The sequence below is a fragment of the Oryctolagus cuniculus genome, chromosome 8 (assembly GCF_051225735.1).
Source record: "Oryctolagus cuniculus isolate XC-2025 breed Fujian yellow rabbit chromosome 8, ASM5122573v1, whole genome shotgun sequence".
Taxonomy (NCBI): domain Eukaryota; kingdom Metazoa; phylum Chordata; class Mammalia; order Lagomorpha; family Leporidae; genus Oryctolagus; species Oryctolagus cuniculus.
The window spans coordinates 85040776-85056134 of NC_142874.1; the positions used below are offsets into that span (position 1 = coordinate 85040776).

Genomic DNA, 15359 nt, shown 5'->3' on the forward strand with positions numbered 1-15359 from the left:
CCCAGGTCCCAGAGACTGAGTCAGCCTGGGGCCTGCCTACTGCGGAACAGGAGCTGCGGAAACCTGAGCTTGGCTGCTTCAGAAGAGGATTCCTGGACAGTCTCCCAGAGTGCAACCCGGGCATCGCGGTGACCACTCGCACGCCTGGTACTCGTGGATGCCCCGTCAAGCGCCTGGAGCTCCCCCTGAGCAGCCGAGCTGGGAACGGATGGCTACTTCTGATTGCTGCCCCCTCGGAGCTTCGAGGAGCAGGTGAGGCAGGGCCAGGCCAATGCACTGAGGAAACCCCACCCCACTCCTTATCTGAGGGCAGAGGGTCCCTGCACTGTGGGTGCCAGAGCCTGCTCAGGGATGGCAGGCAGTTGGGCCTTGACCCACCGGCCAGTGAGCGAGGGGAGAGAAGCCAGCAGGAATGTGCCCCTTTTCCCTGCGCCTCTCTGCCATGGGCAGGCCCGAACAGGGTACCCAGGTCCTGTGGACCTGGCCCAGGGGCCTGCCACCACCGGACCTTGGTTCGAGGCCTGTGACAGATGTCCTGACCCAGGTTGCCTGGCCCTCGGTTTGACAGATTGTGATGAGTTGCCTGGGGACCAGGGCAGTTGAAGCTGAAGGGTCACTTCTCCATGGTGTGTGTGTTGCAGGAGGGGGAGGGGCGCTGGGTCATGACCATCCACACAGGAGAGCTGGGGGAGGGCAGCAGGCGCAGCTGGCCGGCGCTGGTGGGGTTACATTAAATTTTCTAATGCAGCAAAAATGATAGTTTCTGCAGGCATGTTTTTACAAATTGTTAGTACTCTGTTTCTCGGAGCCCATAGGCAGAAGTGGTAGGGAAAGTGGAAATGTCTCACTCTTTGCACCCCAGTGAAGGCAGGCCAGAAAAAAGCCTGGCAATGGACTTCCTTGGATGCTGGAGACTGCCCCTCTGCACCTGGATTCTGGAATCCTTCGGGCGGGCACCCGTCCTTCTCTCCTCTGACTTCTCTATTTACACTCCCCAGATCATTGAGATGATAAATAGCATAGGACTCAGGGGAGATTTTCAGATGTCTCATCTGTAGAATTATTTTTAAGTTTTTTTTTTTTTTTTTTTTTTTTTTTTTAGGTGGAAGTAGTTTAAGGTATAATACCATGGTGCACACACTAGGTGCTCCAGAAATTAAAAAAAGTATCTTTACTTTAGGAAAATAAAATTAGGTTTAACTAGGAAACTGAACGTCAAAGAAGGAAAACAAATCATCACTGAACAACAGAATAGCCATTGTAGTTTTTTTTTGTTTATAAGCTGGGTCCCCTTTTTGTTTTTGAAATCCTTCTTGTGATTCAGCTGACCTTTCCTTTTTTTATTTTAAGGGTTTTATTTTATTTTCAGTTAGTTTTTTTATTTTTTATTTTTATTTTTGACAGGCAGAGTGGACAGTGAGAGAGAGAGAGACAGAGAGAAAGGTCTTCTTTTTGCCATTGGTTCACCCTCCAATGGCCACCGCGGCCGGCGTGCTGTGGCCGGCGCACCGCGCTGATCCGAAGCCAGGAGCCAGGTGCTTTTCCTGGTCTCCCATGGGGTGCAGGGCCCAAGGACCTGGGCCATCCTCCACTGCACTCCCGGGCCATAGCAGAGAGCTGGCCTGGAAGAGGGGCAACCGGGACCGAATCCGGCGCCCCGACCGGGACTAGAACCTAGTGTGCCGGCGCCGCAAGGCAGAGGATTAGCCTAGGGAGCCACGGCGCAGGCCCTTCAGTTAGTCTTAACAGATTCAATATAGTTCATAGATAAAAATCTTGGGAATAATAGAGGAAGGAGGAGAAAGGGTCGGGGAGTGGACGGGAAGAAGGGTAGGGTGGGAGGTATCACTATGTTCCTAAATTTGTATGAAATTTGTGTGAAATACATGAATTTTGTTTACCTTAAATGAAATCTAATAAAAATGTTAAGTGAATGAATGTCATGTATTTAATATATATGCAGACTTAGGAGCATAGTAATGTTTCTTCCTGGTCTCCCACATGGTGAGCATAGGGGCCAAAAAACGTGGGCCATTCTCTTCTGCTTTCCAAGGCACATTAGGAAGGAGCTGGATCAGAAGTGGAACAACTGCTACTCGAACCAGCACTCATATGGGATGCCAGTGCTTCAAGTTGCAGCTTAACTCCCTACACCACAAAGCCAGGCCCAGTTCCCCTTTCATAGCAGCTGTCACAGTTACAATTTTACATTTTTAGTGGGGTGATTGCATGAATAACCATCTCCGGTGCTCTTCTCTAGCATCAGTGTGTTCATAATGCACCCGTCATCCAGTATTTTGTGTAGTATGAATACTGTGAATTTTTAAGAAAGATTTTGTTTAATGAATACAAATTTCATAGGTACATCTTTAGGAATATAGCAGTTCTTGCCCCCATACCCACCCTCCCACCCCCCAATCTCATCCCACCTCCTGCTCCTCACGCATGCCATTCTTCATTAATTTTTACTTATCTATATACAGAAGCCCAACTCTATATTAAGTAAAGATTTCAACAGTTTACACTCACGCACACACACGGAGTATAAAGTACTGTTTGAAGACAAGTTTTACAGTTAATTCTCAGTACAACTTGTTAAGGACTCCTACATGGGGAGTAAGTGCACAGTGACTCCTGTAATGTTGATTTAACAGTTGACACTCTTACTTATGACATCAATGGCTGGAGCTGCGCTGATGGACTTGGGCCATCTTTCTACTGTTTCCCAGGCCATAGCAGAGAGCTGGATTGGAAGTGGAGCAGCGAGGTCTCAAACTAGTGCCCATATAGGATGCTGGCGCTTCAGGCCAGGGTGTTAACCCACTGTGCCACAGCACCAGACCTATCCTTTGTCTCTTTTAGCAGTTTTTGTGTTAAAGTCTATTTTGTCTAATATTAGGATGGCTACACCAACTCCTTTTGGTTTCTGTGCATGGCATATCTTTTTCCACCCTTACACTTTCAGTCTGCATGCATCTTTCTTGATGAGATGTGATTCTTATAGGCAGCAAATAGATGTTTTTTTAAATCCATTCAGTCAGTCTGTGCCTTTTAATGGGGAGTTGAGGCCATTTACATTCAAGGTGACTATTGATATGTAATGACTTTTTCCTGCCATTTTTCCAAAAATATTCTCATTTTTTACTTCGAATTTTCTTTGAACTTTCACTGATTCATTTTCTTCCTTCACCTTCTTTCATAGTGATGGCAATGTTTCTGTGTGCAAGTTATCCTTAAGCATTTTTTGTTGGGCTGGACAGGTAGCAACAGATTGTTTTAATTTCTCTTTGATAGGGAAGGTCTTTATTTCATTTTCATTCATAAATGAGATCTTTGCAGGGTATAATATTCTGGGATGACAGTTTTTTTTCTCTTAAGACTTGGACTATGTCTCACCATTCTCCCCTAGTTTGTAGGATTTCTGATGAGATCTCTGCTGTGAGTCTAACTGGAGATTCTCTGAAAGTAATCTGGTGTTTCTCTCATGCACATTTTAGAATCTTCTCTTTGGGTTTTACTGTGGTGAGTTTGATTACAATGTGTTGTGGTGAGAATATTCTCTGGCCATGTCTATTAGGTTTCCTGTGTGTTCCCTATACTTGGATGTCTTTATCTCTCCAAACTAGGGAGGTTTTCTGTTAATATTTCACTAAAAAGGCTTTCTAATCCTTTCTCTCTCTCCATGCCTTCAGGAACTCCTAGAACCTGAATGTTGTGTGTGTGTGTGTGTGTGTGTGTTTTAATAGTATCCTGTAGATTTCCAACTGTGTTTTTTAGGTTTCTAATTTCCTCTTCTTGTCTTTGGTTTGACTGTATTCTTTCCTGTGCTTTGTCTTCTAAGTCTTATAGTCTTTCTTCTGCTTCACCAATTCTATTGTTAAGGCTCTCGGTTGCATTTTTGTATTTGTTCTGTTGAATCCTTCATTTCATTTGTATTTCTCCTTATGATCTCAATTTCATGGGAGAAATTTCCTTTCATATGCTGTATGGATTTCAGTAGTTTGTGCATTTGCTTCTGATTATTTCTGTGTACTTATGATCAATTTTTTGAGCTCCGTTTCTTGCATTTCTTCCATCTCATCATCCTCACAATCTAGCATGGAAGCATTGTGTTCTTTTGGGGACTTCATGTCGTCTTCCTCCTTCTTGTTTCTTGAATTGCTGCGTTTGTTGTTTGGCATTTGTGGAGATACTCATTGTTCTTTTTTTTTTTTTTTTCCTTTTTTGCTCTGGTGGGTTTTATATTTGTACTGTGACTGTGTAGATAAGTGGAATGTCTGCTTTTGATTCTCTAGAGGCTTGTAGTGGATGTGGTCAGCGAGCTCTGTTCAGTTCTCCAGGGTTAAGGGCATGCCTATGTTGACACACCCAGGTTTGGCATGATAAATCTCGCTCTCTTTTATCAGAAGGTTAAGTTTTTCTGCTCAGCTGAGCTCCTCTCCTTAATGGAGTCCAGTACCTTAGCGCTAGCCCCAGTGGCTATAATATTCTTCCACTCTGTCCCAAGGAGCACACAAAGGATCTGTGCAGTCCTCAGAGTAAGTTTAGATTCCCCAGCGATGTCTCTCTCCAGGTAACCAGGAAGCCCTGAGCGTGTGGATTCTCCCAGTGTGAGTGCCCAGAGTCCCAGCCATGCTCCCTCCCATACTTCCTCAGGTTTTTTTTTACAGTCCCAGTACAGAAGCCTCACATAGTCACAGGTTCCTATCCCCCTGTTAGTTCTCCCCACCAGTCAGGGTCTCCATTTGGCTGTTGCTGGGCAGACACGAGCTGGCACAGCTGTTACATATGTCTAAAATGGTGCCTGCTCTATTGGCTTGTTACAGGATGCCATTGTAAAGTGATTGTCCTTTTTTTATTTCCCTCCTCTAGTTTAGCCAGTACACTATTCCCCATGGGTTTCCAAGCTGGGTTCCCTCTAGGTTCTTCTTGCAGCTTTTTTTGCCAGTGGCTTGGGCTGCTGCAGTCTGGTCTCACCCCCAACCCCCTTTCCAATGCTGGTGTGTAGGCTCTGCTGCTGGAGTCCTGAGCCTGGGCACCCACACGCTCTATGCATGTCCACCATGTCCCTTTAATTTTGGTAGTGTTTCCTTTGCTGCTTTCTCCCTAACTCTTCTCTGAGACTATACTCTCTCCACTTTTTTTTAAAGCTATCTTCTCCTGGGCTAGAGCAGTAGGCTCCCTCCCTACTCTGCCATCTTGGAACCCAAGACCAAATACTGTGAATTTGAAAACCAGAGCTTGACCATGTATGGGGCAAGTTTTCTTGCTTTTGAAAGGAGAAACAAAATAACAGTGGTGGAAATGTGCTGATGGTAGAATGTGGGACATGAGAAGAGTGTTGCTTTGAAATGAAGAGCTCCAGAAAAGGTGTTTTGGGGCAGGCATTTTGGTGCAGCTGCCTTTTGGAAGCCTGCATCCCATAGCAGAGTACCTGTGTTCAGTCCTGCCTCTGCCTCTACTTCTAATCCAGTTTGCTGCTAATGCACATTCTGAGAGGCATCCATTGTTGATTCAAATACTTGGACTCTGCCACCCTCCCAGGAGACTTGGCTGGAGATCCAGGCTTCTGAACTTTGCCAAGTGTAGCCACAGCTGCTGTGGGCTTTTGGAGAGTGATCCTGCAGATGGAAAACCACTTTCTTTCCCTATAGATTTCAAAAAAGTAGAGATAATTGAACAATGTAAAGGAATATCTTGCTGTGTGTTATGGAATGGTTATCAAAGTGTTTGGCTCAGGAACTGGTGGGAGTCACCTCATATATTTTTTTTAATTTTTTTTATTTATGTTTTGACAGGCAGAGTGGACAGTGAGAGAGAGAGACAGAGAGAAAGGTCTTCCTTTGCCGTTGGTTCACCCTCCAATGGCTGCCGCGGCTGGCGCGCTGCGGCCAGCACAGCGCGCTGATCCGATGGCAGGAGCCAGGTACTTATCCTGGTCTCCCATGCAGATGCAGGGCCAAAGGACTTGGGCCATCCTCCACTGCACTCCCTGGTCACAGCAGAGAGCTGGCCTGGAAGAGGGGCAACCGGGACAGAATCTGGTGCCCCGACCGGGACTAGAACCCAGTGTGCTGGCGCCACAAGGCAGAGGATTAGCCTAGTGAGCCACGGCGCCGGCGAGTCACCTCATATATTAAAAGTGGTTGGGGTCAGGCCGGTGCCATGGCTCACTGGCTAGCTAATCCTGTGCCTGCGGTGCCCGGCACCCCGGGTTCTAGTCCCGGTTGGGGCGCCAGTCCAGTCCAGCACTCTGCTGTGGCCCAGGAAGGCAGTGGAGGATGGCTAGCTAGCTAGCTCATTTCTGTCCCTTATGCTTTATATATCTAAAGAGGTAAAAAATATTTTCATCTATTTGCTTAGCACTATGAGATGAAAGAATGCAAGAAATTTCCCTCTGTTCTCAAAAAGTATACAACTGGATCAGAACTATCATCTTGGTGAGATGCATAATTACAAGCAAAACCAAAGTATGCATAATGAAATGAACCAGTTTGTTTACCTCATGATCATCTGTCATGTATGTTCTTCTTTTCAGATCTCAAGCTCCAGAGAGGCCAGGACCTTGTTGCAGTCATCCTGGCACTTGGCACACAGTATTCTGCACATTTAGACATGCTCAACAAGTGATATTTGAGGATACTCGATAAGTAAATTTTGATTAGTGCAAGCAGACTAGCCAGAAATATGCATCTTGATAATCCTTTTACTATATGTTTGAAAAGGGAATATATTCTTGTCTCAAGCAAATACTCTTTACTCCAATACCCCCCTGCCCCCCCGCCCAGTTCTTGTGATTTCTGGCTATAGGCACTCTCCCCTCTAGCCTGGCTTGGCCATCTACCCTGTAAGTGTAGTCAACTTCATTTCCTTTCAGCAGATTTCATCACCAGTTTTCATCAGTATTAATCATGTGCTCACCAATCAAAATGACACTGTGGTAGAGATATGAAAGTAAGTGTGGTGCAGGTGAGCATTCAGGACTCCTCTTTGTAATTTGCAGCAAATTACTCAAATATTCCACTCTTTTGTTCATCTGTGAATATTTGAGAAAAGAATTTTCTTCTGTAAACATTGCTTTGTCTCCGTTAGACTGGCAGAGGACAGTGCAGCAGCTAACACACAAAACTACAAATTGCACATGGCTAAAGTCCATGGTTATCTTACAGCATCCTGGGCAGTTGACATCTGTGAAGTAGGGATTGGGTCTCTGCAGCAGGTGCTGCTTCTTGCATTTGCTGTTCATTTCTGTAGAGAGATGGAGGAGCTCCTTTGCTTGAGGTGAGTTCACCTGGAGAGTCATCATGGCTAGAAAGGCTAGTTGGTCTGTCATTTATTTATTTAGGTAGGATACTTTTAACATAATTGATTTTAGTCTATATCATTGGATTTTGAACTTAACTATTCATAGTGGTAAATAGGAAACTATGCGTGGTATACTAGATGGCCCATTTAATCAGTTGTTCAGACACATTTTTAACTATAAAGGATGATTGCAGATGCTTTCCTAGATTGACATGTATTGTTATGATACTCATACTTCATTTAAATGTATGAAATTCCCAATATACTGTGTAAACTTCTGAAGGTCTCAGTCACCCTAGGTGGAAAATGCTTATGATTCTAAGAGCATTATACTGTTGAGCATCATTCTAGACATACTTTCCTATGAAATCAGAGCATTCCTCTTAATTACTTCGGGAGTCTTTGAATAACTCCAAAGATACTTTCAGTTGATTAGCTAAGTGTTAATTTACTTCCCCCTCCCTGGCTCCTGGCTTCGGATCAGCGCAGTGCAGCGGCCGCAGCGGCTATTGGAGGGTAAACCAACGGTAAAGGAAGACCCTTCTCTCTGTCTCTCTCACTGTCCGCTCTGCCTGTTAAAAAAATTTTTTAAAAAATAAAATATAAAAAAAACAACAGTTTTAAAGTATGCATTATTTTGAAATAAAAAATGTTATTTGGGTTTTGTTTAGTTTAGCAAATGTTAGATTGCAGTGCTGTTATACACCTTTAGTCTTTATATATTTAAACACCATGCTTAATACATTGCCTTCATCAATAGTGTCATAAGGTGTATTCTTTCTGTTATCACCTGTTTTTTCCAAGGTCACTTTAAAATAAATTTTAGAATGTCTATACTAATCTCTACTCGAAATCTTATCCATTTTATAATATTTTACTGTGTTTTTTATTTTATTTTATTTATTTATTTATTTTTATTTTTTGACAGGCAGAGACAGTGAGAGAGAGACAGAGAGAAAGGTCTTCCTTTGTCGTTGGTTCACCCTCCAATGGCCGCCATGGCCAGCGCGCTGCGGCTGGCGCACCGTGCTGATCTGATGGCAGGAGCCAGGTGTTTCTCCTGGTCTCCATGTGGGTGCAGGGCCTAAGGACTTGGGCCATCCTTCACTGCACTCCCTGGCCATAGCAGAGAGCTGGCCTGGAAGAGGGGCAACCGGGACGGAATCCGGCGCCCCGACCGGGACTAGAACCCGGTGTGCCGGCGCCGCAAGGTGGAGGATTAGCCTAGTGAGCCGCGGCGCTGGCGTAATTTTTTTTATATTTTATTTTTAAAAAAATTTTTTTAACAGGCAGAGTGGACAGTGAGAGAGACAGAGAGAAGGGTCTTCCTTTACCGTTGGTTTAACCTCCAATAGCCGCTGCGGCCGCTGCACTGCGCTGATCCAAAGCCAGGAGCCAGGTGCTTCTCCTGGTCTCCCATGCGGATGCAGGGCCCAAGCACCCGGGCCCTCCTCCACTGCACTCCCTGGCCATAGCAGAGAGCTGGACTGGAAGAGGGGCAACCGGGACAGAATCTGGTGCCTGGACTGGGACTAGAACGCGGTGTGCCGGCGCCGCAGGCAGAGGATTAGCCTATTGAGCCGCGGCGCCAGCCAATATTTTACTATATTAATGTCTTAATAATAGATGTTGTCCTAAGGTCTTCATGTATGTAACTCATTTAATCTTCACCTTTACTAAGCAAATGCACATAATCTTCATCCATTCACCAAAAATGACTTATTAAGCATCTGTGAATGTGCAGAATACTGTGTGCCAAGTGGCAGGATGAGTTCAGCAAGGTCCTGGCCTCTCTGGAACTTGAGATCTGAAAAGCAGAAAATATGTGACTGAGGATCATGCAGTAAGCAAACTGGTTCATTTAATTATGCACATTTTTTCTGTTTGTAATTATGCAAGATTATGGTTTAACCATAATTATAACCAAATAATTATGGTATTAACCAAGATTATGGTTCTGATCCAATTGTGTGCTTTTTAAGAATAGGGGGAAATCTCTTGCATTCTTTCATAGTGCTAAACAAATAGATACCAATATTTAATGAGGGTTACAGGAATGCTTTTATGAAACACTATAACCTGAGAGTTGTTGGAATTACCTAGTGGGATTTCAGGGGGCTAGAAAAGATCACCCAACAAATGGAGTTTGCTAATAACGGAAGTAATCATACACAAATGGAAATAGTGTTGATTAGGGGCAGTCAGACATCTAGGTTTCCAAGTAGCCTCAGTGAGCCCTGTTAAGACAGAAACATTCAGTTGAACTCTAGGGCTGTTCAGTACCTCTAACACTTGAAACATGGATTCAGAAGGAAAGCAGGAATAGTGTTTCAGTAAAACATGGAGATAAAAATTCTGGTAGTCTTTTTATGAAATATGTTAAAAAATTCTTCTAGAAAGCAGAGACTGCTTGAAACATTATATGTCAATTTGGTAAACAATGGCAATAATGAGATCTTCCCCAAAACACTCCATGACACTTTAATGTCAGTCTTTCCTGTCTATATTTGGCAAACCAATGATCTTATTATTACTACTTATATGGTTAATTATAGTAGTGCATCTAGAAGTGAAGTCCAGAAAGTAATGCCCTAGAATGAAATGTTGGTCTCAGTAGTAGGAGATGCCAACCAGTCTATTGCTTACAGCTCCTTCTGTAGCACCGGGTTTGCTTTAGCTGAGCCATTAACCTTTAAAACAGCCCAAACTGGGTTCAGAAAGGTAGCAAAAGGAATGACAGGAAAGGCTGAAAACCTGAGAGCAAGGGCAGCTTCTGGGTTCTCATTGCAAATGTGTGGACCCTGAAAATCGTTATGAAGTAAGGGAGCTATTGACGTTAGTGAGCTTGATCATTTCAGGAAAAGTGACAATGAAAGCTCTGTATGCCTTTTCACATCATGAGGTGTTTCACTAGGCATTCTGTGAAATGACATTTTTAAAGTTTGACATGAGTTTTGTTCATTCCCTGTCAGCTAGCATATTTAGCACAAATTCTTAGAGCTTTATATCATCTATGTGTTGCTGTACACTCTTGTGGGGTTTTTAATGTCCTATTTTATTTATTTAGTTGAAATTTAGAGTGACTAAGGACAGAGGGAGAGAGAGGGATGGAGAGATAGGTAGGTAGGTAGGTAGGTAGGTAGGTAGATAGATAGATAGATAGAGATGTATACCTCAAAACCAGTGGTTCACTACCTAAATATCTACAAAAGACAGTACTGGACCAAGTCAGATCAAGATCCTAGAACTACAGCAGGGCTTCCCACATAAGTAGCAAGGGGCCCAAGTCCTTGGACCATAATCCATCGCTTTTCTAGGTTCTCTAGTAAGGAGCTAGATAGAAGGGCAGCTGGATCTCAAATCAGCATTCCAATATGGAGTATGGCATCACAAGTGATGGTGGACTAATCCACTGCAACATCAAGCAAACTTGTCTCAACCTCCTGTGCTGGGAGGCTTCCCTTATGTAGAAGACATTTAAACCAAAAGCTGAGGAGTCACGGCTGACATCCACACATAGCTCTACACAGAAAATGCAGCATTCTAAGAGTGTGGGGGGGCCGCTGGTCTGGATTAGCTAACACTCAGTTTTTCTTATCATAGGTAGAGGAATGAAAACCTGTTGCAGTTGAGCCCATCAACATCAGAAGTTGAGACTTAAACCACACCTGAACTTTGAGTGAGATCCTTTTCCTAGTGTTGTCAATCTGAGAAGCCAGCCTCTATGGGAAAGCTTAAACAGAGTATACTCATCCATGAAATTTGGATTTTGCTGCATTCAAACAGAGAATATCAACAGTAAGTATTTTTTGTTCTATCTATTTACTTTTTGAAAGTCCGAGTGATGCACATATGCATACATATACACATATATGCACACACGGAGGGGATAGAGAAAGAGAGGTAGGTAGGTAGGTAGGTATGTAGATAGGTAGATAGAGATATCAAAAATCTGTTCACTCCTCCAAATGCCTGCAACAGCTATGTCTGGACCAGGCTGAAAAAAAGGATCATGGATCTACCTCTGGGTCTCCCACATGGGTAGCAATGAGCCCAAGAGCTTGAGGCATGATCCATCAGTCTCACAGGTACGTTTGCAGGGAGCTGGATTGGAAGCAGAGCAGCTGGGACTTGTACCACCATTTTGACTTGGGCATCACAAGTGGTGGCTTAACCCACTGTGACACCAGGCTGGCTCAATGAGTGTTTTGTTTCTCATGCAGATTTGTAGATAGCTAGAGTGGGTCTATTTCACAGGTCTCATTCTGCCATTGGAGGGCTAGTGGCTACTCTGGACTCTTAAGATTAATTCAGAATCATTCACACTGCCTTTCGCCAACGTTTCCATAGTTGCCATGTCTCATGGCCAAGCCAGAGAGTACAGTTGTCTCTCTGGTCCTTGAGGATTGGTTCCACTCACCTGTGGATACTAAATTCCAAAGATACATTCCTTACATATAATGGTATATTACTTCCATTTCATCTGCTCATATATTCCTGCATACTCTAGACCAACTCTGGATGACATTATAATATCTAGTACAGTGTAAATCGTTATACTGTTTTGGGGGGAGGACTGACAAGAAAAAGAATCTTTACATGTTCAGTTATCTTTCACTTTACTTGAGTAGCCTGAAACTTTACCTTGTAGCCTGAAACTGTCAGAGACAATATTGTGTGAGTGAATGACCATGGGTAATGTTAAGTGTTTGACCTGTTTTTGACCCAGTAGTTGTCATTTGCCAGCCTTGTAACAGATCACAATTTACTCTTGGGCACCACTATTCAGAACTCCCCTTGCTCAGAAAGTTGTTGATTTCTTTCAAGTTTAAGCTCTCTTGAAAAATATCATTATTTGTTTTCATCCATACCATCTCACGTTGGAGATTTCTCCAAATTTATGTCAATTCCATATTTATATTTATATATATTTATATTTATATATATTTAGAAAACTAAACCACAGCTTGCCATTTCTTTGAGGTATTATCTGGGAGAATTTTGATCTGAAAACTTGGGCAGGAAGGTTTTTAAAAATGTAGCATTTTGCTTAGAGTGTATAAAAAGTCTCATAGTAGAACAAGGGTTCCATGCCTGTCTTGTTAATCATTTTCTCACTATATAAACATGTGTGCTGAACAGAAGCTGCCTTTATAATTAGAATGCAGTGAAGCTTCTTCTGTTCATTATCATGACCCTGTTTTAAAATATAGGCTCAGAGACCATTAGCATCATAGGGTACATATTCCCACAGAGACATTTTTCACTTCCTGCTTTCATTTGCAATTTAATTTCAATTGTAGTATTTAATATTTTCCCCATGTCGGGCCGGCGCTGTGGCTCACTAGGCTAATCCTCCGCCTTGCGGAGCTGGCACACCGGGTTCTAGTCCTGGTCGGGGCGCCGGATTCTGTCCTGGTTGCCCCTCTTCCAGGCCAGCTCTCTGCTGTGGCCCGGGAGTGCAGTGGAGGATGGCCCAAGTCCTTGGGCCCTGTACCCCATGGGAGACCAGGATAAGCACCTGGCTCCTGCCTTCGGATCAGCACGGTGCGCCAGCCGCAGCGCGCTGGCTGCAGCGGCCATTGGAGGGTGAACCAACGGCAAAGGAAGACCTTTCTTTCTGTCTCTCTCTCTCACTGTCTCTGCCTGTCCAATAAATAAATAAATAAATAAATAAATAAAATAAAATAAAATAAAATAAAATAAAATAAAATATTTTCCCCATGTCTTGCGTATGAAAGAACAGAATGGTGGTAGAATGCTACACTGTAACTCCTAAATTCCCAACAAGATGTGACTAATGCTGTCAGGTTTAAATAAGATGAATTTCTTCAAGCTCGTTAAGACTGTGATATTCAGCTTTTCTAGTAGGAAGTTCACATGGGGGATTTCTCAATTCAAGAATATTAACACACTGAGTAAAAAGACACATGCTTTGTTGTTTCTAAGTTCTTTGAGTAATTTCATTTAATGTCATGCATTACTGAGGAAGCTGAACTGTGGGCTCGATGGGTATCCCAGTTGTGCTGTTGTTTGACATTGACATGGTCCCTTCCTTCATTCCGCAGCCAAGGAAGTTCATCCTGTGGCTTCCCAACAAGCACATCCAATAAAGTGTTTCTGAACCATTTTTTTTTCACCTTTTGCATCCTTTTAGCAATTGAGCATCCAGGACACAGAAGATTCCCTTCACATGCTTTCAAAATTTACCCATGTCTGATTGTGTGATTTCTATTTACACTTTCCTCAGGTATTCCACTATTAGATGATTGACTAAAGAATGGAAGGAAACAGAAGACAGAAGCCTTTATCTTAATCTTTCTTTGCTTAAAGAATCCACCAGGTAAGATCTGTGACTGGTGTGAAACTGAATTTTCTATCTACTCAGAAAAGTATTCAAATGAGCATCAGATCCAGAGAGTCCTTGAGGAATTCTGTTTGCTATTACTTGTAAATAATCTGTGAAATATGTGAAATTGTATTTCAAGTAATTTTGTTCACTATCACCATAATAAGCATTTATGTTGGAATAACTGTAGAATGGATACTCTCCTCTCTCTTTCAAATTTTTTATTTATATTTTGTAAAATTGGAACAGTAGGGATCCTTCCATTCTGCATGATTGAAAGCCAGCAGTATTTACTGGTGCCTATTTTTAAAGTGTACATAGAAAAGCTACCTTATATCTGTGAGTGTTGACAATTGTGTTCCAGTCTGGCCAAAACCTTGTGACCCAGCAATAAGATCATAATAAAACATCTAGGTAGGAAAATGAGTTGACCTTCTGATAACCCAAGTCAACTTTCGTTACTATGTTACCTATTTTTGTTCTCTATCATTGGATCTATTTTTAAATAAGAGAAACACGGTGTATTTTCAGTTATTTGTATGAAATACATTTTCATCTATGTTTGTTTGTGCCCTTTGCTATGCAACTTATTTCCACAAAGGGACTTAACCAGATCAAAATCTTTTTTTTCAATTGTCATTTATGTTCTGTGTTTGAAAGACAGAGAGGGTAACAAGTAGAGTTCTTGCATTTGCTGGTTCTTTGCTCAAGTTCCTGGAGTAGTGAGGGGGTAGATCAGGCTGATGCCAGGTTTAAAGAACTCAGCTCAGGTCTCCCACATTGGTGGCAGGGATCCAGGCATTTGAGCCAGCAATCCTGCCTCCTAGAAGGAGTATATGTAGTAAGGTGGAATGGGCAGTTGATCTGGGACTTGATACTGGCACTGTGGTAGAAGATGCTGGCATCTTAACTGCTGAGCCAAACACCCATTCTGAATCTATGTTGTCTTGGAATATTATCTGTGTACCCAAAACCCTGCAAGTATAAACTGGACAACCCCTAATCTAAGTCCATGCAAGAATACTATCTCAAACACCCTTGAAAACTGTCTACATATGGATATACTTGCTGGAAGCCAAGAGGTAGGTGTGTATTTCTTTGTGATAGAATAGTTCTTCTGATACCCAGTGAACCCCAGAGGGGGAACCATCCAGCAGAGCGACAGAGAAACCCTATCTAGACACTGAGAGAATACTTCCAGGGTTTCTGGAGTGCTATTTGTGGGTTCAGGCAGGCATCAGGGATTGAATTATCCTATTCCACTCTATATCTCACACTTCATCACAACAGTTTGAAAGTCATTATCTTCTTTTTACAGATACAAGAACTGAGATATGGAAATATTAAGTAGTTTGCCAAAATTCAAACATCCATAATCTATCTCCAGTCCTAATTCCAAAGACCCTATTATTTTACCATCTGCCCTTGCCTCCCAGAGGTGAGGTGACAGGAGAGGGTCCCCTGCATCAGCACACAAGCTATGTACATCTCATTCCAAGTTGGAGAAGTGAAGACCAGGCAGTTAAAATATTTGTGTATCCTATTGCCAGTCTACTCTATGAAGACATAAGGAATGGAGTAACTAACACCTTGCTCCCTCAGCACTGTTTCAATAGGCAGTATTCTGAAAAAATCTTTTTCATGAGATGTTGCCTTGAGTAGTTTATGAGCCCAGGGTATTATAGTCATAGCATCACTAATTTCT

General features: G+C 42.9%; 1 protein-coding gene across 1 annotated transcript in view; it reads left to right on the plus strand.

Moving 5' to 3' along the window:
- The window catches only part of LOC103350727 (rho GTPase-activating protein 20), a 200924-nt gene that overhangs the window by 31986 nt on the left and 153579 nt on the right, over window positions 1–15359 (plus strand). Inside the window, exons 3-4 of the mRNA XM_089301779.1 lie at window positions 10909–11103; window positions 13556–13648. The gene's annotated coding sequence lies outside the window, so the exon portion shown is untranslated. The remainder of the gene's footprint in view (window positions 1–10908; window positions 11104–13555; window positions 13649–15359) is intronic.